Below are 19,376 nucleotides of genomic sequence, written 5' to 3' on the forward strand. Positions count from 1 at the left end.
CGTTAAGTCATTCGCTACAATTCATGCGATATGCATTGCGAGGGCGCTCGATTCTGACGCGTCGCCTGTTGTTTTCCTTGCATGGCTCTCGCGTTCCCTGTAATCCGGCTTCTCCGCCTAGCTAAATGCCGGTGGTGGTCGGTGTGGTTGCAGCACATTGCGAGAAGTGGCGCGAGTGTAGCTCTTCTAATGCCACCTAACCAACGCGCTAATAGGGTGCGAAAGGGAATAGGCTCTTCCTCCTTAGCTAGGGGTCGGTGTGCTGCGTGGACGCTTTGCGCATTGGCCTACCGTTCGCGGGACCATCCTGCTAAATGCTTAAGAGCAAGGCGCCGGAAACGACGAACATGATCGTTCGAACGCGTCACTGCTCGCGTGACAGTAAACGCAAATGGTTAGACGTTGGTGTCGAGCATCGGAACGAACATATTCGCTCGATATCCGGTCACGGTGAGTCGTACTTCCTCGATTTGTCCCGCGCCCGTCTATATGCCCTGCGTGTAGTGATGCGGCTAGCAGGCATTAGTTTATGATACGTGCAATAAACCGTTTTGATTGTTTGCACTACAGTGTTGTCTCCTTTATACCAAGAGCAAGCTTAAGACCCCACGGCACTTACACCAGAAATGCAGTAGCTTCGTCCAAAGGGACTTTTAATGAGTGGTGGGACTTTTCACTGGCGGGAAAGCACACAAGACTGCATAGTTAAAGCGACAAAAATGCTTCTCCTGTCAATATGACCTGTTTTAGTGGCCACACTTACCGTCGTGTATGCTTCATATTATTCACATCGTCATACCAGGCCACTGTGGTGGGCTTGTTCGTGCCTTCATACCTACCTGACTGGCGTTCCGCAGGTGCGGAGTACCGTAAGACCGTCACTCGCCGGAAGAAAAATCTTGCGCTGGATTCACAAACGCCTGTGAAGAGGTCCTTAGGTGAGAGTAGGAAAAGATAGAAAGAACATCGTACGCAGCGACTGAAACAAGTGAGCTTGGGGCTTAGATAAGCATCTGCAACCAATGATAGGTGTGTGTGTGTGTGTGTGTGTGTGTGTGTGTGTGTGTGTGTGTGTGTGTGTGTGTGTGTGTGTGTGTGTGTGTGTCTGTGTGTGTATGTGTGTGTGTGTTTCTTCTTTTGTTCTTTTCGGCCAGTGTAAGCAAGTCGTGGACACCGCGGCTTTATTAAATGCTTTTTAATAAAGGCTACGCCAATTTCTCCAACGGTACCAGCTGAAAGGTGGTGTTGAATTGGAGGGACACTCGATCCATGCTACGCATTCTTTAAATCCGCTGACGTCCTCCCTGTAGTATCCTTTGTCACAAAAGCACCCGCTCACGCAGTTCCTCCTACAGCGGGGGCCAATAGTCGGCTTCCTGCATTTTGCTTCTGCGCAGTTGCTGCTCGCACACATTTTGCGCACTTCGTGATATTTGTAACAACCTGTGCAGCACAAGGAAAAAACAAAGTAACTGTAGGATTTTGCACGTTTATGCACCAATTACGCTTACAATGACAACGAGAAAGCTTCCAAGAACGTGTAGATTCCTGGGGCAGAACGCAGCTTTCTCTAAGAAATGCTTGCCATAAAAATGTTTCCGATTGGTCGACCACCCCTTTAACAGTTTATTATTGTGCGTTTTATACAGATGGGTCAGACATACTAATCACGTTATATGTAGGGTCCGTGATTACAAAACATTATGCGTCATTGTAATATATAGCATTACATGTTATTTTACATGTTTCCACAATGTGGGCTATAATGAATACACGCCGTTACATTTCCATCAGACAAGCCTTCATTGAGTATTATTATTCCAGCTGCAGAGAATCAATTGACAGTTCTAACTTGGGGAGAATTTCTTAACTTTTCCCAAGCCAATGTGTAGGATGTGCTTTCCCTCCTTGTATAAAAACAGCTTGAAGCCATTCATAGAAAATCCGGGCGCGGGCTGTTCTTTTGCGCGAGAAAGCGTTAGTTATAATGCTTGACCGGATTTGTTAAGCTACAATTAAATTAAATTATGGGGTTTTACGTAGCAAAACCATGGTCTTATTATTAGGCACGCCGTAGAGTGGGACACCAGGAAGTTGAACCGCCTAGACTCCTTTAATGTGCACCTAAATCTAAGTATACGGGTACTTTCGCATTTCGCCCCCATCTAAATGCGGCCGCAGTGGCCGGGATTTGATCGCGCGACCTCGTGCTCAACAGCTCAAAACGTTCATAAAATTCTGTAGGTTGTACTGGCTGGGAAATATTTAAAAAGTGCAACTTTTGTACAAAGCTAACGTTTAGAGACCACAGTACAAAACTAGAGAAAAACATGTCGTTATAGTACACATTTTTTCAGTGTTTTATGCATGTTCCACAACTGTGAAAATCAAACCTATGCCCTCAAAAGATCACTTAAAATACCGCATAAATAAAGATAACTAATTAACCCACTCGGGACCCTTTGGAAATGTTTCCTGTTAGCTGAAACAACTACCAACAATGTACCACTGATGTCATTCTTCCAAGGTGTTACATAAGCCAAACCTCAAAATTAGTTTAACTGAAATAGCTGGTATGTGATTTTGTAGCGCACTACAACGTCACACAATAATCCGGTCACAAAAGAGGACGAGGGCACACCCAGCACGCTGACGGTGCACGAGCAGTGGAATCGGCGGAATCAGGCTTCCATCCGCTTGAGCGGGCTGGGCTAAAAATATATAATTTGTGGACGCCAAGCCCCAGCATCTGTCTGGTTTTTCTTCACCCACAAAATTGGTGACTCCGGACTTCCCATCATCGCAATTAGCTCCGGGTGCCTCACTCGCTTCCGTAGGTCTACTGCCGCCAGGACCTCGAGGCCCATTGTCTTCGCAGTCTACCTTCTATCCACTCAGTCATGGCCTCGGATTGCCCCGATCAAGTACTGCCGTTTACGCCACTACCCCGCGAACCCGAGGCATCACTCTCAAGCTCCCGGAATTCTGGTCGTGGGACTTGGAATATTGGTTCCTTACGATCGAATCCTTGTTTCGTCGTCACCGCCTCAGTTCGCAGTTGAACATGTTCGACCACGTCGTTGGGGCGTTTCCACCTACTACTGCAGCGATTGTTCGCGATGCTCCATGCTCCCCGCCCACTGACCACCATTATGGCCACCCTAAGGCTACGTTTATCCAGCGCACCACTGAAACGGAGCGGCATCCACTTCACTGAAGGAGCTCAGGGAGCGCAAAGTTACCTACCTATGGCGACGTACAGAAGCTTTGGGTGGAGACCTGGCTCCTACAACCGACAGCGAACTTCTATGGGCACTTTTGCTACAGCGCCTCCCATCGCAAGTGCGCATGATCCTGACCGCGTCTTCATGCTCGAAACTGGAAGCTCTGGCTCAATTGGTCGAGAAGATTAGGGATGTCGGTTTTCCCTTCGTGGTGGAAGTTCATCGCCCTGCCGACCCTCCGTCCCACGGCGCAGCTGCTACCGACATCTATGCGCGTCTTCTTCAAGCTAACGAGGAGCTTACAAGGCAAGTGGCGCGAGCGACAGCTGAAGTCGCTGCGATCCGGGCCCGCCAGCCGCGTTCTTCGTCACAACCTCGTCTCCCCAACCCCAGTCACTGTGGACGCCGCTATCCTCCGATTACGCTTTGCAAGTACCACCATCGCTATGGCTCTCGCGCAAGCCAGTGCAGCCAGCCCTGCGCCTACGCGGGAAACGCTTCGGCAGAACACCGACGGCGACCGCTGTTTGCGGTCCCAGATGCAGTCACTTTTTCCACGTCATCGACCATGTCACCAAAGCCCGCTATCTCGTCGACACTGGCACCGAGATTAGCGTCCTTCCTCCTACGTTGACTGAGCGCTGCCATCCTTCCGACTCGCCTCCTCTCACCGTGGTCAACGGATCAACCATGTGGACCTACTGCCAAAAGTCGGTGACTCTTGACATCAGCTTCAGACGTACTTTTCGCTGTATCATTCTCATCGCGACCGTGCGCCAGCCCATTATCGGAGCCGGCTTTCTTTGGCACTGCAAGGTCGTCGCGGACGCGCGGCACAGCCGCATCTTGGACTCTGAGACGAGCTTAACCGTCAAAAGCGTTTCCTGTTGCTCTCCACCACTCTGGCGTCCCCAGGAGCACATGGCCGTTCCCGACCTTGCCGAGTTTCAGGACGCCTTCCCACCTCCTTCCTTTCAGTACTCGGTCACTGACAGCGTGACTGCCCATAACGTCACGGCTCGCCATGCCGTGTTTGCTTGGGCTCGTCGCCTCACGCCGGCTTGTCTAGCTGTCGCCAAGAAATTAGTTTGAACACGTTCTCGACATTTGCTTCATTCGTCCCTTTTCCAGTCCTTGGGCCTCACCACTTCATATTGTTACGTAAGAAGACGCAGATGAAAAGCTATATACAAGTATATTTACAACGTAATACGCCGCACTTGGCCAAGAGGTAATAATAGCCCGCGCTAGCGTCCAATCGTCGTCGTCGTCTTCTTACTGTTCGCCTCTTCGTCATCGGTAATACTATTCCGTAGCACTACCCCCGGCGGTAAAAGCGCCGCCCCGGAGCGACTAAAGGCCGGCCTCGGAAGCAGTGTAGTAGGCCGTGAGCCTACTGACGTGCACGACATCACTAGATGCCACAGTAGATGACGAGGTTGAGCTCACAGGAGCAATTTAGTACGTCACAGGCGTCACCTGGCGCAGCACGCGGTAGGGCCCCACCGGTTATTGCGGCTGACGTGTTCGTACAGGCTGATCCAGTCGTCGACGTCTTCCCCATCTTTGCCAGAGAATAAGCCAGGATCACGAGGAGCAGGGAGAGTGATGTAGTGATGACCCCGCACCTCCACCAGATATGTTACGTAAGAAGACGCAGATGAAAAGCTATATGCAAGTATATTTACAACGTAATACGCCGCACTTCGTCGTCGTCGTCGTCTTACTGCTCACCTCTTCGTCATCGGTAATACTATTCCGTAGCAATATGATGACCAAAAACACCGGTGACTGGCGCCCTGCAACGATTACCGTGCTCTCAACAACGCCACTGTCCCGGACCGGTACCCAGTCCATCACATTCAGGATTTTACATCAGCGCTGCACGGCGGCGCCATTTTTAGCAAGGTCCACCTAGTGAAAGCCTACCACGAGATTCGTGTGGAATCCTCAGATGTTCCCAAGACCGAGATTATAACACCCTTCGGTATGTTTGAATATCTGCGCATGCCTTTCGGTCTCCATAATGCGCTGCAGACCTTTGAGTGTTTCGGTGACTAGGTATTACGTGGCTTGGAACGCTGCTACGGCATCCTCATATACAGCGCTTCTGCTGAAGCTCATAAGCTACATCTAGGTAAAGTGCTCGCAAGACTGAGAAAATTCGTTATTGTCGTTATTGGTCCGATTTTGGTGTTACGAAGTTGGATTTTCTTGGCCATCGCGTCAATGTACACAGCTTTCGTCCACTGCCGATCTGCGTCACAGCCATCCATGAGTATCCTCAGCCAGTCACCACCAGGCAACTGCGCGAATTTCTTTGGCCTGGCCAAGTATTACCGCCACTTCATTCCTTGCTGGGTATGTATACTGAAGCCTCTCCAGGACCTTCTCTTGGGCCTCAAGACACCGAATACTCCCATGGCCATGAACGGCACCGTTGACCGCGTGTTTAGAGGCATGAAAGAAGCCATTGCTAGCGCGACGCTCCTCGTGCACCCCAAATGCGACGCCCCAACATCTATCACGGTTGACGCATCGAACACCGCTGTCGGTGCAGTCTTGCAGCAGTTCGTTTCCGGTGTTTGGCAGGCCATCGCTTTCTTTTCCAGGAAGCCTGCGCCCCCTGAGAACCATTAAACGACGTTCGGCCGAGAGCTGCTGGCCACCTATTTGGCTGTGAGACACTTTCGTAATTTTCTCGACGGACATCCGTTCCATGTCCTTACCCACCATAAACCACTGATTTCCACCATAGCGTCAGCAGCACCTACTATGCGGTCTGCGAAATCAGGCAGTTCGCCTACATTTCTGAATACGCCAGTGACATTCGTCACTTCAGCTGAAAATCCAACGCTGTTTCCGAAGCACTTTCTCTCACCGCCATCCATGCGATGCACCGCGGTCGACCGGTCATCGACTTCACGGCCGTGGCTTCCACCCATAATGCTGACGCCGAGCTCCTGCTGCATCGCACGACCGCGGTACCTCTCTGGTGTTTGAAGATACCTCAAGTCCTCACTGCGACGTGTCCCTTGTTTGCGATACGTCGAAGACGTTCTCGGCCTTACGTGCCTCCTCCATACCGCCGAGCCGTCTTTGACGCCCTGCATTCTTTGGCTCATCCTAGCATTCGCGCAACACAGCGACTCGCCACTTTTCCTTATGTGTGGCCCAGTATCAAGGTCGACATTCGCCGCTGCTTACGCACGTGCCTCAACTGCCAACAGTCTAAAGTGCATCGCCACACTGCAACTCCTCTTGGCACATACCGTCCCCGCACGCATGCTTCAGCCATCTGCACGTCGATATTATCGGCCCCTTTCCTCCCTGCGGGAACCATAGGTACCTGTTAACCTGCACTGACAGGTTTACCAGATGGCCTGAAGCGATGCCCCTCCTTGACATAACGGCGGGGTCAATAGCTCGAGCACGCATCACGCCTCGATTAGCCGCTACGGTGTCCCTTCCACCATTACCGCTGAACGTGGTCACCACTTCGACTCAACATTGTTTGCCAGTCTATCTCGGCTGCTCGGCGTCAATCACATCAAGACTACCTCTTACCACCCGATATCCAATGGGATCATCGAAAGTTTTCTCCGCCAACTGAAGGATTCACTCATGGCTTCGACTTTTCCTTAATAATGGATCGAGCGCTTTTCTTTCGTTATACTTGGCACCCGCACCGCTTCACGCAGTGACTATTCTACCAGCGCCGGCGAACTTACGTTTGGCCCCCCTGTACGAATCCCTGGTGAATTCTTCGACCACCCGCCCACCATATTTTCTGACGTGTACAACTACACCTACCGCCTACGTAGCACTATGCGTACTGTCGGCCCCTCCCAACAGCGACCTTCTTCCCGGTACGTATACGTCAACCATCGCCTTGAGAACTGCAGGCACGTCTTTGTGCACCACGACGTGGTGCGTCCTGTATTACGGTCACCGCTTGATGGTCTGTTCAAAGTACATAAGCGTGCACCTAAACACGTTCTACTGCTCATCAAGGGCCGTCAAGGTGCGGACTCCGTCGATCATCTGAAGCTTGCCTATTTGGACTCTCATGCTTTAGCTACTACTATTGTTACATTCCCTTCAGATCAGGCCAGTCGTACTCTCCGCATGCGCTTCGCATCACCACCGTACGCGCTTCCCCTTCCGTCCAGCTCACTGGTTCCTCGCTAGAAGGGGGCCCTGTAGCGCACTGCTACGTGCCGCAATGGTCCGGTCACGCAAGACGACAAGGACACGCCCAACACGCTGACGGTACCCGAGCTGTGGAATCAGCGGTATCAGGCTTCCGCCTGATTGAGCCGCTTCGGCTAAAGATGTAATTTGTGGGCACCAGGCACTAACGTCTGCCTCGTTTTTCTTCACCCACAATATAATTTATTTATTTATTTATTTATTTATTTATTTATTTATTTAAAGATACCTTACAGGCTCCTTGAGTTATTTTGTAAGGGGGGAAAGTACACTGAAAGGACATATAATAATTAGAATACGTATGTGAATGTATATACAAAAAAATACAGTGTTAGAAATGCGCAGACATGCAGTAATGTGGTGTTAAAAATTGTGCAAAAGACAAACCGAATGCTTTTGAACGCGAGAGATTAGTAAACAAGAAAGTTTCGCAAAGTAAAATATAACGAAGACAATTACAGAGCGAGCGGGACAATATTTGACTATAAAAAAACAGTATTTAAGGGGAAGCAGAACAATAATAACGGGAAACTCAAGAAAAAGAACACCTTAGGTTATGTAGAGTTTGAAAAATGCGTTGCTTGAAGATGCCGGAATTTTTCCTGGTCACCCTCATTAGCGATGGCGTTAGGAAGACTGTCTCAAAGGCGAATGGCTCTTGAAAGAGCGAAGTAGTTAAATGAATTAGCCTTTCCGTAGATGCGCATGAAATTGAACTGACTGTACAGACGGTGTGACCTGTAATGAGGAGTTTCAAGATGCAGGACTGATGGTGCTGTATTATGGACATAGTTATGAAATAATTATAGCGGGCCTATATCAAGACGATCACGCAAGGGCTGTACTGAGAGGTCGAGTTTAATCTGTGTTATGCTTTCGTTAAATTCATAACAACGTGAAATAAATTCGCCGCCCTATTCCGGATATATTCGAGTTGTTCGATCAAGTATTTCTGACGGGGAGACCATACGGATGCGGCGTATTCAAGCTGAGGTCGAACAAATGTAAGATATGTTAGTTTACGAATGTCTTTAGTAGAATTATGCAACTTGCGTCTTATGTACCCCAATGATCTTGAAGCATTTGGCGCATATGTATGCAATGTGCGCTCACCACCGAAGAGTAGAAGTTAACAACAAGATATTTATATTGATTATCGTGCAAAATAGTGATGTTATTTATGTGACAGGGAAACGTAGATTTAGTATGTTTGCGGCTAAAAGAGATAATTTTACATTTAGAAACGTTAAAATTCATTAGCCAAGTCTTACACCAAAGATAAATAAGTTCGAGGTCTTTTTGGAGAATTGCATGATCATCGGCACATTTGATGGAACGATAAAGAATGCAGTCCTCTGCAAAAATGCGCACGTGTGAGGAAATATTATTGGGTAAGTCATTAATGTATGTTAGACATAGTAATGGCCCAAGAAAGCTGCCTTGTGGTACACCGGAAGTGACGTGCGAAAAAGGAGAGGAAAAATTATTAACTGCTGTGAACAGCTGACGATTACAAAGGAATTTGCAAATCCATGTTCATGTAAGAGAATTTAATTTAAGAGCAATTTCAAAATCACACGGCAATGTGCTACGAGGTCAAACGCTTTTGAGAAGTCTACAAAAGTACATTCAGTTTGGAGATCGTCTTCCGTTAGCATGCAAATCAGTTGCTAATTCTAGTAATTGCGTTTCAGAAGAGAAGTCCTTCTGAAATCCGTGTTGGTTAGAAAAGACAATTTGTTGGCTTCCAGGTGACTGTAGACACTTGATGCAATTACATGTTCTAGAATTTTACAGCATATAGATGGTAATGATATTGGACGGTAGTTTTTCGGTGCGCGTTTATTACCTTAATTAAATATGGCTATGACATTTGCTATCTTCCAATCTGAAGGCAGCAGTCCAGTCTATAAAGATTGCCTGAAGATGTGAGGCAGAATTTTACAAGACGCTATGTCATTCTTTTTTAGAATTTTAGAAGTAATGTCGTCAACGCCACAGGATGTAGTTAGCTTGAGGTTATTTATCAGGCATGCGACACTCAATTTCATTAAAACGTTTCTGCCTTTATGTAGCACCTTCATACTTTCGTCCTCACTAGTGTGTCCGTCCGCACTGATCTGAACATAAAAGAACGCCACCTCACTCATTTTGCCATTTTCATTATTCTCTTGCAGCTCTTCTTTTTCGCTTACTTGCAACAGTAAGACCTGCTCACGTGGTTGTGACCTGTGCATTATTTTAGCAGCATACGTGCAGGTCACGATGCAGCGATTCTGTAACAAAGCGTTATGTTCATATTTAGGCGATTCGTGGTTCTTCAATATCTCCCTTTCTAATAATGGCAAACTGTTTTCTACAAGCCAGCTCTTCCAGCGGGAATTAAAGGATTATTTTTATTCGAAGTCTCGCCAAGTGACATAAACATTTTGCAAATACATGTGCTGATGTCTTTCTTTTTTTTTTTCTGGCAATGTGCATGAAAAGAGAACAACGGCATTTAACGCGATGCGAGCGCCTATATTCATATAGCGTACGGGAGAGGATGTGTTCGTTGGGAAATTAGGAGTGTTGAAGCGGACCTGACAAAAAGTTATACTTCTAGCATTCTATTTGCAGCACAGTTGAGTTCCTGATGAACAATCAACCGCTGTCCAAGCAAGTGATGAAAGCTTCAGCATAAAGATAAGCGTACTTCTTTCCCTTACAGACAAGGCGCGAGCGAAGACCTGGCCTATCTCTTTAGCAAGCCTGTGGCGCCAGTCAAGGATGTGATCTGATGAATATTAAAGGGACACTGAAGGGAAACATTATTTCTTCTGCATCAATAAATTACCCTTCTATGACACCAAAAACACCACTCTTACCAGAATAAGACGCTTGGTAAACCAGAAAAAGTACAAGAACGAAAGACCGGTGGCGACGGCTCCTTGAAGTTCCCGCACCTGGCCGTTGTGACGTCATAAATTTCGATGGCATCTTCTAGGGCCTACTTAATTATGTTGTGGTACAGATTGCCTACATCGTGTTCTAGAAGAACCAAATGTTAAACATGGCAACTTTCGGGAACCTTTACTCAGCCAACGCGGCCCAAATACGAAAGCATACTTTGGTATCCCTGACGTCACACTGACGTCGAGGAGGCGGGGTTTCGGCGCGAAATTCAGATACTCATACTTGGACCTTCATTTTCTCACCTAACAATCAAGCTATTATATTGAAATGACTGCTTGCAGGGTTCTCAAACAATACTTTATTATTCTCTACTGATTTATTGTTTCGCTTCAGTGTCCCTTTAAGAATCCCTTACATCGAGCAAATTTTCATGGAGTTGTCTTCAAGATTCTGTGCGCCGATTGAGAAACTAAATTGGTGATAGTGAAGATTACTGCAGGCATCTCAAGCAGTGTATAAATGACCGCACCAAAGATCGAGTACTCAGAAATGCCCTAGCAGAGCACACCCAGAAGACAGGTCACAAAATAAGCTAGGACAACGCGCCTCTCCTAGCCACAAAGAAAAACCTGACCAAATGGCTCAATCTTCATTCATTCAGACTACAAATGCCAAAATGAACCGATCATCTGGCGCTTACAGCAGGTGTACTTCTAACGTTTGCGTTGTGCGCTCAAGCCTTATAGAAGCATTCTGCTTAACAGGTTTTTCATTGTGAACAAGTCATTCCTGCGAATCTCAGTTTTTGTCGTTTCTGTATTAGATCCATTGTTACTTGGGAGAGCTTGCCTACTGGCTGCCTTGGTGCCTTTTCTCCCCCTTCAGTTGCTGCCTCTGAAACCAACCTAGTTACGGTTTCATTCATTAGCTCTATGCCGTTATCATCTCTCTGTTCTAAGGTGGGGCTGGATATTTGTTTGCAAGTACCAGCCTGAATGTGTCTGCTTTTACAATTACTGCCTTTAGGTTGACCTGTTTCTTCTTGACCAATTTAGTTCTATGTCTCTTTAAGTTGAGGTGAATCCTAGCCCTCACTAACCTATGATCACTGCACTTAACCCTGCCTAATTCTTCTACATCTGTACTGTGCTAGGATCAGCAAAACGTATGAAGTCAATTTCAATTCTTGTTTCACCATTAGGGCTTTCCCAGGTCCACTTTCTGTTGCTACGCTTCCTGAAAAAGCTGTTCATTACTCGAAACTTATTCTTTTATGCGAATTCTACGATCAGCTCTCCTCTAGCGTTCCTAGAATCGATGCCGCAGTGGCCAATTGCTTGTTGGCCAGCCTGCTTTTTCCCCACTTTTGCATTGAAGTCGCCCATTACTACAGTATACTGAGTTTGCGCTTTTTTCATTGCTAATTCAACATCTTCATAAAACTCATCTACTTCCTCACCATCGTGACTGAATATTGTAGAGTAGGCTTGTACTACCTTTAATCGATACCTCTTATTAAGTTTAATTACGACTACAGCTACCCTCTCATTAGGGCTGTAGAATTCGTCAATGCTACCCGTTATGTCCTTATAAATTAGGAATCCTACCCCGTATTGCTTCTTATCTAGAAGACCTCTATAGCAGAGGACTTGTCGTTTATTCAGCAATGTATAACCTCACCAGTTCTAATCTCACGAAGGCCGATGATATCCCAAACAATGTCTAATAATTCTTCAGAGTCCTGCTAAGCTGGGCTCATTCGAGAGGGTTCGGGTGTTAAACGCTGCAAGAGTCAGTTTCCATTGGTGGCCTATCCGGATACAGAGATTCTTAGCACCCTCTGCAGCGTTACAGGTCTGACCACCACCTTGGTCAGAGGCTCCGCTGTTGCTGGGTGCTGAGGGCCATTGAGTAATTGAGTGGGTCATTTGGGAGGGGGTGGCCGAATACCGCACCAGGGAGGCCAATTCGTGATCGGGTGAGGGAGTGTCTTGTTGAAACTTTGTGGGCCTTCCTAATTTGGTTGTACCTGGATTAGTATAGCCCCACTCACTCTCGGCATCTTTTGCCAGTGATAGGCGTCACTCCAGGCGGCGCTGCTGTACGCAGCGTCAACCGGAATGACACATCATGGAAGCTGAAGAAGACAGCACGAATCTGCAGCGACCACTCCTGCAAAGGTGCCCAATCCATTTTCCAGTGCCTGTCATTGCTTCATCGGCTTTGTTCTTGAATGAGGCGTTGCGTATTGCTTTTGGTTGTCGCAGCACTGGTATGCGGCTGATCTTTTTTCTCTCCAATGCTAGACCACCTACGTGGGAGTTCAATTTCACATGCATAACGCTTTCACCTCAGAGGTAGCCGAATCGCTCTGAGGCTGTTACTTAATCTTCAAGTGGCTGTCGGTTTGTCCTGTAGTTCTGCAAGATGTCGGCGTTTCTTTTTTTCCCTGACAAGGCATTCCCTTGTCGTCCCGGGGATTTCGTGGAACTTTTTCAAGGCACTCCAGAGTAGATCGCGGTGCGCGTGATTATTATTCTGGCTTTTATTCCTGAGGAGCCATCACGAGTTCCATTGGATCCGGAATATGTGACAAGTATATTTGCATACCGGCCGGCGCGTCGATGCTTTCTTCTTCGGCATCAACAGGCCTCTAGATGGTGTTGTAAGGGGCATATTTATGACAGTGATCTGAATTGGAAATGTAACTCCGTGTATAAACAAAACTTCACGAGGCAATGAAAAGATGATCATGGCCACCAACTTCGAAGTCCGACGCTGAGATTAGTATTTATTTCTAGTGCAGACGCTGCCAGTCTTGCAGCTAGGGATCCCAATGAAGGTACTGCTGGTAGGAAGTGTTTATCTTGAGATCGGTTTGTGTTAGTGGCAACTTGTTAGGATAAATGCTCTGTGGCGTACAGGAAAAGCAAGAAACAACTAGAAACACACGACGTCAATGAGAGTCTGTTTCGTTAAAACGTGTGAACTTTGATATTAGACCGAGGAGGCAAGCAGGTAGTAGCAGCACATGTGTGTAGTTGTCTTTGCCAGGATGAAAGCACAATGGTATTTTCTAAACAATCTTCAGACTTGTATAAGGAAGTCTCAGAAAGTTCATAAGGATGACTAACGAAGTCTACCAAGACTTGATTGCGCACGGACGTCCCTAATGAAGAACTTCTTCCCAACAGTGAGAAATATAAGTTTTCCGCAGGGGAGGAGGTGTCCTGATTGCTATAAAAAGCTGCATTTCATCCTTTCTCATAAATAAGGTTGCGAAGAAGCATGTGCGTTCCTCTTTCAAGTGCACTTGGAGGGTTGTATTCGGCATTCCTTTGTGCTGTAGAGAGAGTTCTATCGGCCATTGTAGAAAGGGCGTAAACAACCGATTCCGAGAGCACGCCTGGAACATTACGAAAGAATGAAGACACGCACCTGGTGGAACACGTGAACTTTTGCGCTTGACGTGCTTCGAGAAGGCATTGTTTCGAGTAACAAAGATTCCAGGAAAGAGCTCCAAATAGTAATCGCGCTTCTTACTGGAAGGATTGTGGATAAAAAAGAAAAAGAGCTGCACCAGTGACGCTTCTTTTCCTTTCTACGCGAAAGAAATCAGCTTCCTTGAGACTTATATTGGATATTCAAGCTTTTATTTTCCTCTTACATTAACACATCTGCGCATGTGTAAATCCTCTATATAGGCCATGCAACGCGCCTGAACGCGATGACAGCCAGTTCCACAGTTTGCGAAAGCAGCATTCAAAAATCTTCTTTTATTTCGCATCCTGTCCTTAATATCCATTAGTGCAGTACTGAATGTTTAGATGATTTCTGTGTGCCCGCTACACCCCCCTTCCGAAGTGCCAATTCGTACCGGCCATTTCCTTTAGAAATACACATCTTACAGCAGTGTCAGGCATAGGTGTGAGAACAAATGAGAAACTTAGCGTGCGAAAAGTTTTGAGACGTCTTCTGTAACCTGAATATCTAATAGCGTGCGACAAGTTTTGAGACGTTTTCCGTAACCTGAATATCTAATACCTAATATGCCTAATGTCTAATATGTAATATAAATATCTAATATAAATATATGATGTGTAACACACCGGCAGCGGCGTAACAAAAGTGGCATTTCGATGGCGCATCAGATGAGCTTTGCGTTGAGGTGAAGCTCTACCAACTCACCCAAATCAGAATTTTTGGCATGAATTAAGACTGAGGGAAAATCATGGGTGTTTTTCAGTGCTCAAAGAAGTACCAAGATGATTTTAGCTCAACGTTTACTGTGCGTACCACTAAGGCCACTGCGTTCACCACGGCGTTGTATGCGCACAGTTTCTCAGACGGAACGGTAATGCGAGTGCGCACAACTGAGCGCGTAGACAGCGAAAGCCAGAGCACTCTCCTGATGATGAAAACATATTTAATTGACAGGTGATGGCAAACTGAGAAGGGGCCCCTAGTCCGGGGCTCTTATTACACGTTCGGTAATGGCCCATGCCCATCGGATCAATGCCTAGCGGACCTTGGAGGTGCCGTCGCGAAGGACGCCTTCCCACTGCTCTGTAGTACGGGACCAAAGAAGGATACGGGAAAGGGATGGGAAGCAAGGAGCGGCGCATTGCACCACATTACCGCAACGTGCAAGGTGGTGGGGGAAGCGCCCCATCCTGGACAAGCGTCGGGGTTGCGCGTGGGGTATAGGATGTGCAGGAAGTGGACATTGGGAAATGTGTGGGTCTGCAAATGGGGGGGGGGGGAGTGCGACCGCCTCCCCCCTAGTGGAATACGCCGGTGGAGGTTGGTGAAGCTGACGCTGGCGTGTGTATTGCTGTGTAACCTCGTGATGTGTGAGGGGGGGAACTGTGCCCTGTGTTGGCCGCCTCACTGCGGCAGGGCTGCTCGGAGGGTGAGTTCTCAAACGGGCGCATGAGCGCATTCATTACCCGGTAGTGAGGCATGGCCAGGCGTGCAGAGAAGGTGAATGTTGTCGAATGTTGTTAACTTAGACGCACGTAAAAAATGCTGTACGCGGCTTTTCGAATACCATGACCTGTCAAGAAAGCCCGCTTGCAAATGGGTGATTATGTAATACGTCTCCCCCGGGATACTCAAGATGTGTTGGATGGCGAGAGTAACCACCAGGTTCTCGCCCGAGTCGGTAGCTGAAGCGGGAGAGATAATAGAGGTTACGCGCACAACCTGGCGGGTACCGTCGACCACCACCGTTATGTGCCCTTGTTCCGTACAAGCGGCATTCGTGTAGAGAACACTGAAGTTCACCAAGAATACGAGCGAGGTATCTCCCCGGCGCCCGTCGTCTACCCACATTGTGCTCAGGATGCATGCTACGCGGCATGTGATGCCCCCGAAGCATCCTAGTGATCTTGTCCGGTACGCAGATCCCTTGCATGTCTGGGGATGCCGGCCGAAGTGGGTGGCAGAAGCGAATGAGGAGCTGTCTACCCAACGAAGCGTGGAGAAGACGTTGGTGATGGCTGATCCATTGGTCCTCTAGTAGTTCGTCGAGGGTAGTGTCTACCCCGAGCGATAAAATACGCTGATTGCAGCTATGGTGTGGAACCCAGAATGCGACTTTGGTGGCTTTGCGGATGAGTGTGTCCACACGGTCACGTTGTGTCCGCGTTAGGCGGTGAAAGGGGAGATGATAATTCAAGCGCCTAAGAATGCATGCATCTACTGATCGAATCATGTCCCCTTCCTTAAGTTTAAAGCATCGATTGCTAACGCGGCGCCGCATAGCGATGAGCTGTTCCATCTGGCGCGAAAGTACAGAGAGGGTGGGTCCAGCCCTGCCATCATCCTGAACGTAAAGTCCGAGGACGCGCGCTCGTGACACCCGTGGTACGGTTGTCCCGTCGGCGAGGACTGTGATGGAGTCCGCGGTAGACTTGCCGCGTGGACGGAAGATGACGAGTTCGGAAATGCGGGGCGCGCAGCTGAGGTCACCCCTTCGGGCGTAGTCTGACATGATCTCGACCGCCTGTTGGAGCCGGTCTTGAATGACTGTGTCAAAGCCCCGAACCGTCCACAGTCCACAGCGTTATATTGTCTGCATAGAGCGCATGGTGACGATACTCGACTTGGACAAATTGCTTGGGGAGATCTGCCATAGCGCTGTTAAAGAAGGTGGGTGAAATGATCGATCTCTGGAGGGAGGGCGGTGTCACGTCCCGTTAGCGGTGAGGACCAATTCTAATCGTTGCTGTGCGGTAGCAGAGGACAGCTCTAACGTAGTTGTATAACCGGATGCCGCAGCACGATTCGGCGATGATATTGAGGATGGGGTCGTGTTCCACATTGTCGAAGGCTTAATTAGGTCGAGCGCAAGCAAAGCTAGGTTCGGGCCCCCTGCGGGGGACTCAGGAGCTCCTCCTTTATTTGTAGTAGCACGTCCTGTGTGGACTGGTGCGAATAAACCTAACTGCGTATGCGGGAAAAAGGACTGACCCTCGAAGAACGGCTGCAGGCGCCACAGAACCACGTACTCAGTGAGCTTGCCTGTACAGGACGTAAGTAACACGGCTCTGCGTGTGTTGATGGATCGCTTTGGGATGATAGATATATCCGCGTGGCGCCATGTCTAGGCAGCGTGCCACTCAGCCAATGCTCGCTAAACGTGTCCACCAGCCGATCCATATCCTCGATATTGACTTTGCTGAGAGTTGCATACCGGACGTGGTCTGCTCCCGGTGTCAAGTTTTCGCAGATGTCCTGCAGCACTCCACGGACCTGCTGAATTGTGATTTCTGTGTCTAGAGCGTTGGGCGGCTCTGTGATCTACGGGTGCGGACAGTATTGAGGGCGTGAGCCTAACGGGCTAGAGCTCCTGGAGGAGGCGGTCGGAATTGTCACGGAATAAGTGAATAAGAACGTGCAAGCGCTTGTGTGCCTGCGTCTTGGTGCCCGTTGGGTCTATCAGTGCACGTAGAATGGCCCACGTCTTCGCAATTTCTAGTATGCCAGACAGACGGTCCCAGAATCATCTCCAGTTGCTACTAGCAAGAGTCTACTAGTAAGTACGGGAAAAGCGTACTTGGAGCTTGCGATTCAGACGCTGCCTCCTCCATCAGTTCGTCAGCACGCTCCTGGCGTAGCACAGGTGGAGCCGCTGTCGGTCAACGTCCGGATTGGCAGACGTAGTAGTGATCGCACGCGTGATTGCCTCTATGTCTGCTGCGAAGGCTGCGAGCCAGTCTCGTACCCAAGCCGCTTTTGGAGAGGTGGCCCAATACTCCCAAAATCGAGCCCAATGCTTTATAAAAACCCGGCTCTCGGGTGGGTGAGAGTTGATAAGAGAAAGGGTGGTTGCGACGATGTAGTGATCGCTACCTAAATTGTCGTCTAAGGGCCCGCTGGACACGGCCGCTGCAGTGCCGCGGTTCATTGTGAGGTCGGAACACTTATATCAAACGACACTGTTCGCGATGAGGGTTGATTGCGCGGGATCATAAAGCAATGTGAAGCACACTTTGCATATCCCATCCCACGATTTGGTTTCCTTTCACTGTTACCTTCGGGAAACTCCAGACCGGGTGCGGTGTATTGAAGCCTCTGCAGACCAACAAGTTGTCCCCGAGCTTGCTAAACACAGTAAATAGTTGGTGGTAACTATGTGAGCGGGCACGAGCAACTTTAGGCAACTAAAGAAAATTTAGCGGCATTTATGGTGTGTGATGACTTCTAAAATTTCATGAGGGATGTCGGTAGCTACGGAATGAATAAGGGCAGTTGAGCGGTCGAACACGAGGCCCCCCGCGAGCTGCGAGTCATTGCTGTGCGCTTCGTGTCTCCGCTTGCGGCGGAACCCCCTGCAGTTCCAGTGCCATTCGACAAGTTTGTCCGCGTTACGTCTACCCATCTCCGAGTTTGAAGAGCGATGGGCGCGTATATTGTCTTCTTCTACTTTAGGCCTAATTATTTTAAAACGTGTTTTTGATAGAAACTTACCATTATTTCCTAATCCCTTGAAGATAGACGGCTGATTCTATTATTAAGTCATTTACACAAGCGTTTCGGAAGTTACTGAACTAGAATTAAACAATTGCACAAACTAGTTTTTTTTTGTTACAATATTCTAAATACAAAAACGCATGAATTATTGGGTTAGGCTTAACATTCTTATTAAAAACCTAATTTTCAACATGTTTCGATAAGTCTAGTTCAGTTAAACGTGCCAAAAATTTGGAACAAAATGATGTGTGTGTTACCAGGGCACCGCTATTAGCGAGCATTATGTTCCTCAACAAGGTCAAAAATGCATTGGAACTATAGGGCCCTTATATAACAGAGAATCACTATAATCTCAGGATATAATAAGGCCCTTTAAAATAATCATGTTTACTAAGAAAGCTTAATTTTGTTTGCAAGTCTAATTTAGAAAAAGACACCACAAATAATTGAATCTTTCAAACTACCTTACCTGAAGCAGGTCCTCTTCCTTCACTGTGTTCTCTTCGTCCTGCCGCTGATCTAGCTGACACCAGAAGTAAAAACACCAGGTAAATAAATGAACTCATTTATAAACATGTAACGCCGGCTTCACAAGGCATATAGAAGAAATTCGTTCTCGTCTTTTGCTATAAAACTCACAGAAAACTGTCCCCAATGAACGAGAATTTGTGAGCATGCATAGGGTTTCCAACGCAATGTCACTAGCGCCTTTTAGTCTGTAGAGCAGCAACTAACATGTCCAGCATAATTTTTATATATCTCCAGTTACACTGCATTGACCTGGGCACGTAAACATATTTCTCTGTGCGAAGAATAGCGCATGCAGGTGTTCCCTGTCATGACCTTATATTGTGAAAAACAAGAAGACGTATTGGTTATTCTTACGAGCAGACTGCTAAAAAAGGTGTCTCTTAATGTAGCAGACCGCTACATCAAAAGAGCTCCACGAACCGAAATGATTCTTTTCTTGCGTTACGCACCAACATTATTCCACTGCAACAGCAGTTACGCACTAGAAATCTGGTTTCCCTTGTCCGTCCGTCCCGTGCTTCCACCCATGCCGTTACG

General features: G+C 47.8%; 1 long non-coding RNA gene across 1 annotated transcript; it reads right to left on the minus strand.

Annotated features, from left to right (window-relative positions):
* Positions 1-1,164: 1,164 nt before the first annotated feature.
* Positions 1,165-19,078, minus strand: LOC126538711 (uncharacterized). The gene is made up of 2 exons (XR_007601122.3): positions 18,778-19,078; positions 1,165-1,443 (listed from the first exon to the last, which is right to left on the minus strand). It is a non-coding gene; the product is annotated as an uncharacterized lncRNA (long non-coding RNA).
* Positions 19,079-19,376: the final 298 nt, after the last annotated feature.

Source organism: Dermacentor andersoni, chromosome 8 (assembly GCF_023375885.2).
Source record: "Dermacentor andersoni chromosome 8, qqDerAnde1_hic_scaffold, whole genome shotgun sequence".
Taxonomy (NCBI): domain Eukaryota; kingdom Metazoa; phylum Arthropoda; class Arachnida; order Ixodida; family Ixodidae; genus Dermacentor; species Dermacentor andersoni.